Here is a 10,717-nt window from a genome sequence, read left to right on the forward strand (position 1 = left end):
TATATATATGTGTGTGTGTGTGTGTGTGTGTGTGTGTGTGTGTGTGTGTGTGTGTGTGTGTGTATATATAAATATATATATATATATATATATATATATATATATATATATATATATATATATATATATATATAWAATATATATATATATATATATATATATATATATATATATATATATATATATATATATATATATATATATATTTATATATATATATATATATATATATATATATATATATATATATATATATATATATATATATATATTTATATATATATATCGGCTATTGGCTTCAAAATATAAAGAGTTATCGGTTATCGGTCAAAATTTCCATATCGGTTCCAGAAAGTTTGCTGCAGTCTTCACTCTGGCTTTTATTCCTTTACTTATTTATTAGTTGATAGATTGATTGATAAATTGATTGATTGATTCTCCTGTTTCATGTGTAATGTATTGAATATGACTTTATTGCCTTATGTGCTGCTAAAAAGAAATCCGTATCGGTGAATTCCTAATTTTTGTACAGCTGAATACCTGCAATTGTATCCCATTTAAAGATAAATGATCTCAGATAGATTCATTGTAAATGTATGAAGACGTGACTAAAAAAGCACATCTCAGAGATTAAAGGGTTGACATCGGTAAAGCATCTTTTCCAGCTCTCCCTCTATACGTCCTCAATATAAATTCAGCTTTGCTCTCTTGTTTCCTCTGAATCTTTCCGAACCCTGAGGGCAGGCAACAAAAGCCGCTGTCTCTGTCACTGCGTTTCGTCACTCACAGGCCACGACTTCCTCATCTCATATTCCTCACTGCATTTTATGATACAGAAATACTTGACCCTTCGTCTGCAAGATAAATCATGTCGCCTCAGGCAAGGTCTCTTCTGCAGACTTTTAGAAGTGTGTGTCCTAAAAAAGGACAAAAAATAGAAAACAATAACAAGGATTTGCTTGCTTAAGGGAAAAAAGCAAAGGTTCTTCCTGAATCAGGCTTGGGTATCACAGGTTTTTCATTTAATACACAGAAAGCCTTTTCTGTCTCCGTCTACAGTTATACTCTTAAAGGTGCTGAATACATAAATTAGTTAGTTTAGTTAACGTGTTAGAGTTTTAACGCTTTTGGAATTATTTTTTATGGGTTTCACAATAATATCAAGGAAATTATTGTTATTATAATTATTTTTTGTTATAAATATTTAACATATTAAGTTTATCATTTTGTTTTTAGACATTACACTTTTCATAATTAAAAATGTATTATAATCATTATTATGATTTATATTTATTATTATTATTATTATTGTTATATTTGCAGTTATTATTATTATTATTATTATTATTATTATTATTTATTGTTATTATTTTTATTATTATAATTATTATGTTTGCTGTTATCATCATTATTATTATTATTATTTATATTATTATTATTATTTATTGTCATTATTTTTGTTATTATTTTATATCATTAAGTTTATAATTTAGCTGTATCAAATATTATGTAATTCAAGTAAATTAAGAATTATTTTTATTATTATTCTTAACATTATTGGTGTTTATTGTTATTATTTTTGTTTATTATTATTATTATTATTATTATTATTATTATTATTATATTTATGTATTTATTGTTTATTGTTATTATTATTATTATTTAACATATTAAGCTTATTTAGTTTTTAGGACATTTATTATCCGTAGTTAAATAAATAATAATTATTGTTATTATTATTATTGTTGTTGTTTTTTGTTGTTGTTTAATAATATTATGTTTTATATAATATTTATATGAAGTTTATTTTAAATTTTTAGGACATTATTTTTTTCAGAAGTACATGAAGTATTATTATTATTAATAGTATTATTGTTGTTGTTATTATTATTAATATTATTATTATTTATTGTCATTATTTTTTTCTCAAGTTTATAATTTAGTTGTATCAAATATTATATGTTTCAAGTAAATAAATGTATTATTATTATTATTATTATTATTATTATTATTATCATCATCATTACATATAAGATAGTATTGTTTATCATTATGGTTTAAGATTTTTTTTGTGTGTTGCATAATTTATGAGGTGATAATCAAATTGTTTTATAATGACAGTCATTTTTTTTTTTTAGATAGGAAATATTCTTTCTGAATCAGGATTGTGGTTCACAGGCGTTTTTTCCCTGCCTCTGTCAGTGTCTACAGACACACACTGTTAGACGTTAAACAAATTCCACAGTACATCTCAATGGCACTGAATGCAGAATTTTTTGACATCTAATTTTCCGCCACTACGTCTTTAATACACACTCCGCCTTCTGCAGTGACACATCAATCCCATGTGGCCTTTCTTTAATGTTTCGATGCCCCCATGCTGTGAATTGTGATATAACACCTCATTCTCTCACTCACTCGCTCACTGAAGGTTTGATCATAGAAAGCAAGCAGACAAATGAACGTGATCTGATGCAATTTCAGGAATTACGAGGGTAAGACTGGCTGATTAATTACTGAGATTGTTGGAAACAGTGTATGATTTAGCTGGCCAACACTCTGTTTAAATTAAAGCTGTCATGTGTGAATGGAAGTAAGTGTCAGTGATTTCTTTATGCGTTTACAGGCGCTGCACACGAATGCTAATGCTCAAATCATGTTGCTTGTCATAAATAATTTTGTCCGATCGACTCATTTTTCTTTTTCTCAGTTTTTCTTTTGATATCTCTTTTCTTATTTATTTATTTATTATTTATTTATTTATTTATTTATTTATTGCATGCATGTATGTATGTATGTATGTATGCAAGTATGAATGTATGTATTTATTTAATTAATTGTTTGTTTGTTTATTTGTGTTCAATTTAGTGATTTGGGGGCTGTAAGCAAGCCATCCAGCCATGCGCCAAACAGTCCAATGCACTCTTTGTTTGTTTGTTTGTTTGTTTGTTTGTTTGTATTTAATTATTTGTTTATTTGTTTGTTTGTTCATCTATTTCTTCAATGGATTTCTTTTGTCTTATTCTTATATCAATTAATCTTATAAATTCTTTATATATACAGTTGAAGTCAAAATTATTAGGCCCCTTTGATTTTTTTTTTTCTTTTTTTAAATATTTTAGATTGGTGTTTAACAGAGCAAGGGAATTTTCACAGTATGTCAGATAATATTATTTCTTCTGGAGAAAGTCTTATTTGCTTTATTTCGGCTAGAATAAAAGCAGTTTTCAATTTTTAAGCACCATTTTAAGGTCAAAATTATTAGCCCCTTTGAGATATTTTTTTTTCGATAGTCTACAGAACAAACCATCGTTATACAGTAACTTGCCTAATTACCCTAACTTGCCTTTTAAACATTATTTAATAATAAAATAATAAATACATGACCTCATTCTAAAACTAATTCTTGCTGGACTGTTCCATGATTGGAGGGGACAAGTTTGCATGGATCTATTACAGTTTTTCTCAGTGGCTTTGGTGCATTTCTCACAACACTATTTACATTTGCACAACAGTTAATGCATTTCTCAAAACAATTAGTCATTTGTGCACATCATAGTAGCAGTTTCTCACTCCTTCCAACAAACTGCAAATGCTTTTGGACATGCATCAATTGCTTTCATTCAACTCCCTGCTATTTATAACATTATCAATTGCTTATGTCATGCCAGTCAAAGTTAATTAAACTTGTGAATGATGAATAATCATTTCATATAAAACTAACAGTCCTCATTTAATTACTTGAGTCAATACTCACAAAAAGCTGTTGAACTAGCTGTCAAAATTTGTCAAGATAATTTTAGAAAAATGTTTAAATCTTTTTTCCTGAAAATGTCTTCTAAATTGAACAATTTCAGGAATGATTTACAGACTTGTCTGTGTTCTAGTTTCAGTTCTAATATGTACTGCAATATTGTGCACAGCTCTACTCAAAGGGAGTTTATGTTTGTTGAAAATAAGGATGTGCTTATTCTTCTGCACAATGCTGTGAATAAATTAGCATTGCACAGAACATATGCAGTAAAGAAGTAAAACATACATATTCAGTGTCTTGTACTCAGATGCCTCACTAAATACACTTAACTGTAGTTTTCGATTGGCTGTGCAAATTGTATCTAGTGCTGTCTTGAGCATTTTCAGGAAGGGTCACCAAAATCTGACTTTGTTTGCATTGAAAAAAACTTAGAGCAAACTTTTATAATGAAAACATGACAAAACCATTTGACTATCTTGTACATAAACAATAGTGTGAGGACTTTTCATCTTGATGACACTTACACTTTCATTGACATCAATACTTGCCTTTGAGGAATGAGCTATCCATTTTGAGCAAGTGACTCGCTTTTGCAGGTTATCAACTAGGTTTTGCAGTTTGTACTAATTGTTTTGAGAAATGCATTAAAGGTGCAGTAGGTGATTGTCTTCAGAAGCATTTTTAGTTGTGCTGGTTGAAAGTCTCTTCACAGTCTAACAGTAACGATTAAAGTAAGTGATTTAAATGTATTTATATGTATTTTTATATTTTGGGTAAGGCATAAAACTAAAAAATGTTCATCCAATTAAATAGAGTCGGGCCGACATCTCTCATAATTCCGATAAGTAGCTTAAACTGTCTGTCAGCAAATGCAGATTTCAACAACTGCGCAGCCGTTTGTATGCAGCCCCGCTGACCGCTGTTTGTGCGTGCGATCGGTAAAAACCTGCTGAATCAAAACGTTTTAAAAACCTGAATCAATATAGGAGTTACCTTTGCACGCTTGAGAACGGATGACACAATGGCTGAAGGATTTCTCTTCTGTTCCGTTTTAGAGCTATTTTAGCTTCACGCAAAGCTAATGTAACGTTAGATGTTGTTGTTACAAATGGGTTATATCTTCACAGAAGTGTCGCTCAGCCACTAAAATCTTCCGATGAAAGATTGATAAGACTATTTTCAGTTTTATAAGGGACCCTTTACAGCATTGATAATGTAGATTTTAATTAGTTTAACAACAAAACACAAGTAAATAGCGCTATTCCGCCTAGTCTCTCCCTATATTGTTCACCATGCAACTCTAATATTCACAGTGGCGTAGCGGACAGGCCCGCAGGGTGGGCCCCACGTCGTTGCGATTTTCAATAATTGAAAATTCGGCAACCGCAATAATCAAACTCTTGGGAACAACTGTGGTCGGAACCAAAGTTCACAGGTCTGTACGTGTTCTCTGAACTCCTCTCAAGCGGTGGACTACTTCATTCTGATTGCTTGCCGCCGAACCACGTCATAGCTCATACCATAAAGTTGACTTGATTTCAACTCTCCTCGACGGCCACACAGGAAAAGACGCGCCGCGCTGCTCCTTGCCGCCAGTTCTCATTAAAAATGAATGACTTCTGGCTACTTTGACGCTCTCGCCGCTTTCGGTTTGTGATCGCTCCTCAGTTTGTGAAGGCTTCCCCGCGTTGTCGCTCCACCCCGCCTCCCTTCCCCGCTCCTCAATTTGTGCTCGCTTCCCCCCAACCCCCCCTTTCAGTAATCCCTGCAGGGGGGCCTCCGCATTTTGCGCTACGCCACTGGATATTTGTTCAGAAATAGCATGTCCGTTTGGCTTGCACGCCGCTGGTAAGTCACTTTTAACACATGAGAGAGGGTTCTTTTAATGTGCTCGTGATTAAGGAGGCTTGGCTCTAGACGGCAGGTGATTCAGAGATTTATGCTAAGCTGTTAGCATTGTGGAAGATCACCTACTGCACCTTTAACTGTTGTGTAAATGTAAATAGTGTTGTGAGAAATGCGCCAAAGCCGCTGAGAAAAACTGTAATTGCATTACAATATCATTTTTTTTAGACCCTCACCATACAAAATATGAAAGAGAACTTTAATTTATCCAGCATATGTTTTACGCAGCGGATGCCCTTCCAGCCGCAACCCACTACTGGGAAACACACATACACTCTTGCATTCACACCCACACATACACTGTGGCCAAATTAGCTTATTCAATTCACCAATACCATGTCTTTGGACTTTGAGGGGAAACCCGGGAAACTGCATGCAAACAGAGAAAACATGCAAACTCCACACTGAAATGCCACCTGGAGCTCAAACTAGTGACCTTCTTGCTGTGAGGCGACAACGCTACCCACTGCGCCACCAACAAAATAAGATCCTGTTATAATATTTTCATGATCTCAATATCCAAAAACACGAGAAAAAAACGTATGAGTTGCTGCTGAAGTGCTCTGAGAGCGCTGCTGAGGATTGAGCTGTCTGAAGGGCTCTCTTGAAAGCACAAATGTAATGATAATGGGTCTTTATCCTCCCTTGAGTCTGTGTTGTGTAAAGAAGAGCAAGGGAAAAGTACACATCGCCGCTTAGTTTTGTGTTTTAAACAGATCGAACTGTGGACTCTGTGGCTGAGTTTGTGTTTCCTTTGGCATCAGAATGTCTCCGTCTTTTATATTTACTTTCCCTTGAGCCTCTAAACAATGCATGAGAACACAAGCGTTCATTAATGTAATTCAGAAAATGCATTGCGGTTTTCATAACATAACTGCAGCCTGTTCAAATAATTAAACTACGGTTTAAAGGGGACAAAACATAAAAAATGTGACTTTTCTTGCATTTAAGTGCTATAATTGGGTCCCGGGTGCATGTACCAACCCAGAAAACATGATAAAGGATAACCAAAGTAAAGTAACTTTGTTTTTGGTAAGCATTTCTGCAAGCAGATGAAAAATTTTTCAGATTTCACTCTCCTATTGATGTACAAGCAGATCTCATTATACATTACTACAGGGCTGTCCAGAATACTCAATTCTGATTGGTCGATTCTGATTACAAGGTATGTTAACGACCGCTAAATAGAACAGACAGACACATAGTTACATAACAAATACAGTTTTTGACTGTTTGGCGCCGTCTTGTGGCTGAATAATACATAGTGGGTTAATATACACTAACCGGCCACTTTATTAGGTACACCTTTCTAGTATCATGTCTTGCCTTCAAAACTGCCTTAATCCTTCATGGCATAGATTCAACAGGGTACTGGGAATATTCTTCAGATATTCTGGTCCATGATTGCATCATTTGTCGGCTGCACAACAATTATGTGAATCTCCCGTTCCACCACATCTCAAAGGTGCTCTAATGGATTGAGTGCTGGCGAAACTCATTATCATATTCAAGAAACCATGTCTGAGATGAGTCACGCTTTATGACATGGTGCATTATCCTGCTGGAAGTAGCCATCAGAAGATGGGTACACTGTTGTCATAAAGGGATGGACGTGGTCAGCAAAAATACTCAGGTAGGCTTTGGCGTTTACATGATGTTCAATTGGTACTAATGGGCCCAAAGTGTGCCAAGAAGATATCCCCCACACCATTACACCACCACCACCAATGGTGGATTCATGTTTTCATGCTGTTGATGCCAAATTTTGACCTTACCATGCAAATGTGTCAGCAGTAAAGAAGACTCATCAGACCAGGCAACGTTTCTCCAATCTTCTATTGTCCAATTTTGGTGAGCCTGTGTAAATTGTAGCCTCGGTTTCCTGTTCTTAGCTGACAGGAGTGGCACCCAGTGTGATTTTCTGCTGCTGCTGTAAACAGGTGTACCTAATAAAGTGGCCAGTGAGTGTACTTCACTGTAAAGGATTAAATTCCGCCAGCTTTGCGTTTTTAAAATGTTTGGCGCCATCTTGAGACTAAATAATGTGCAGGTTATTTTGCGCTTCATTAGCAGATTTTGTTTCCGTTTGCTTTGCGTTTTTGACTGTTTGGTGACCATCTTTTTACTAAATAATGCCAAAGTGATACATCAAATTCTCCAAAAGTGCCAAGCTTACGACTTAATTTCATATTAGGAATCACCAATAAAATTGAACAACAACTGTGTCTTTAGTTTCATTTCTAAATGTTCGTATCACACAAAATCTGCAGAAACTCTTTTCTGGTCCAAGCCCTCCCCCAGTATCGTCAGTCTATAGACGAATTACCAACCTACTTCACACATGACGTCATACGGGTTCCCGCTTGCAAAAAGAGACCAGTTGCAATAGCAAACATGTCCTGTTGTGTGGTAGGATGTCGAATTCAAAACCGAATTTGAAAATCCCAAAATAGAAAACTTAACTTTCACCGTACACCACACTGCTTTAATGCCATCCGCAGACGTCTTTGGCTAAAAGGGAGCTGAATGAAGTGACGACCTAATTAAAAATGCAGGATTCTGCCGATCTCATTTCATATCAGAATCAATATCTGAATCAGACACGTTACTCGTTTTAGATTGCAGCAACGATTTCAGCCAAAACAGTTACACGTGGTGAATTAAACTGCGGACACTGAATGCTTAGAATGAAATGTGAAAGTGTAAGTTATTAGGTAAGGTTGGTTTTATATTCACAACTTGTGACACACACTCCCTATATTGTTTACCGCGGCACTTTGAATATTCGGTCTGAAATGACCTGCAGGTGTGACCTGAAAACAACATTAAGACTGTTTATTTGACTGTGAGCAATGTTGTATATTGATAGTCATTGGCTGCTAATATGATTTCGCTATTTAGAGTTTGCAAATAATACTTATGAAATTATATTATTAAGGAGAAAGTCTGAATGTGCCAATATAAAACCAACTTTACCTCTATGTGTAAGTTCACATACCCTGCTGTACAGGTGTAGTTCGCTGTCATAATGCAGTTGTTTTGCTTGATGATGAATACCCAGGCCTTGTACAGCTCCGTCGTCTTTCCTTGTCTTTGGCTAGGCAGAACCTCGGTTTTTAGCACTACAATGTTTTAAATCTGGTAATCATGGAACATTATTTCTTTCGCATGACCACACAGAACAACATTGTTGGCATCCAAGGACTTGTAAGCCTTTAACTTCTCTCTTGTTAAAAAACTTGGGAGTTTCAATGAAATAGTTGTATATTTCAGGCTTGGCCATTTTGTCTTATCCAATATCCATTGGGAGGTTGCTATCGCAAATGGATATATATATAACTATATATATATAGTTGAAGTCAGAATTATTAGCGACCCTGAATGATTAGCGCCCGTTTATTTTTTTCACCAAATTCTGTTTAATGGAGGGAAGATTGTTAGATTGTTTCAGCACATTTCTAATCATAATAGTTTTAAAAAACTTATTTCTAATAACAGATTTAATTTATCATTGACATGATGACAGTAAATGATATTTTACTTGATATTTTTCAAGACACTTCTATACAGCTTAAAGTGACATTTAAAGGCTTAACTACAGTAGGTTAATAAGGTGAACTAGGCAGGTTAGGGTAATTAGGCAAGTTATTCTATAACGATGGTTTGTTCTGTAGATTATTGAAAAAAAAAACTATTTATAAAAAAGATGGGCTAATAATTTTGTCCCAAAAATGTGTTTTTTTTTTTTTTTTATTAATAACTGTTTTTATTCTAGCCGAAATAAAACAAGTAAGACTTTCTCCAGAAGAAAAAATATTATCAGACATACGGTGAAAGTTTCCTTGCTCTGTTAAATATAATTTGGGAAATATTAAAAAAAATTAAATAAAATCAAAAGAGGGCTAATAATTCTGACTTCAACTATATATATATATATATATATATATATATATATATATATATATATATATATATATATATGATATGTAATCAATGTAACTTAAGACAACAACAAACTCTGTACCGCATCGGATGTCATTCCTTCGCTGTAAATGCTAGTGCTCCCGTTTTTTTTCTGCAACCTCTCTGCGCGCATCCTGAATGCTCAATTTGTCTATAGTGATCGATGATTGGCTCCTGTGCTAGAAGGCATTCTTTTTTACCATATAGCGATCTATGATTGGCTGCTGTACTAGTAGGCGGGGCTTTATTCACCAAATTGACAGTTACGCCTTTCCTCATTTAAAATTTGATAATGCACAGGTTATAGTGTGCTTCACTAGCCTCACTTAGCCAGTTTTGTTTCTGTCATCTTCGCATTTAATTAAAGAATTACTAAACTATTATGGATCAGAACAATGTTTTGTGCCTAATTTGCTTGTCCGATTAGCAGGCCCCGCCCTCTTAAAATGAGCAGCAGCTAATTTGCATTTAAAGGGACACACACACACAAATGTGATTGTGCTTACACTCAAATTCGACAAGCTATAATAAAAGACATGTGAAGCATTTTGAGCTGAAACACACTCTCGGCAGATTTATTTGACATATTAAGAAATAGGCCACTATATGTGACTTTTGAACTGATCGGCTCATGGTCTTACTCGGTTTGTTTTTGTTTATTTGTTTACACTTTTTGTATTCGAGCCATAAATAACACTTGTTCATTGGCAGGCAGTCATTCTTCCAGCATTAGTATTCCTCTCAGTGCAGCTCTGAAAACACATCAAGGTATCTGTGACTCTCTCTCTCTCTCTCTCTCTCAGTAATAAAAGACAGAGGACAGGTGTAATCATTGCTTAGACAGGACATTTGCTTTAAAGTTTTAGCATGCCGAAAAATTACCTCTCCACCTAAAACAAACCTCTCTGTCATGACAAAGTGTGTAAGTGCAGGAAATAAAGATGTTTTAGTTCCTTTAAAACAAGCCTTAAGACTCCAGAATAGTATTACTCACTACTCAGTGGATATTGAAGTTTTTTTTATTTTTTACTTTTAGTACTCATAATCAAATAATCTCCCTCTAATGTCATTAAAACAACAGTTTATGTGTTTTAA

The 10,717-nt window shown here is 34.1% G+C and overlaps 1 long non-coding RNA gene across 1 annotated transcript in view; it reads right to left on the reverse strand.

Moving 5' to 3' along the window:
- Positions 1–375: 375 nt before the first annotated feature.
- LOC141384398 (uncharacterized) overlaps positions 376–10,717 on the reverse strand; it is a 35,553-nt gene continuing 25,211 nt past the window's right edge. The window contains exon 3 of the long non-coding RNA XR_012405395.1: positions 376–917. This is a non-coding gene — a long non-coding RNA (uncharacterized lncRNA). The remainder of the gene's footprint in view (positions 918–10,717) is intronic.

The sequence above is a fragment of the Danio rerio genome, chromosome 1 (genome assembly GCF_049306965.1).
Source record: "Danio rerio strain Tuebingen ecotype United States chromosome 1, GRCz12tu, whole genome shotgun sequence".
Lineage (NCBI taxonomy): Eukaryota > Metazoa > Chordata > Actinopteri > Cypriniformes > Danionidae > Danio > Danio rerio.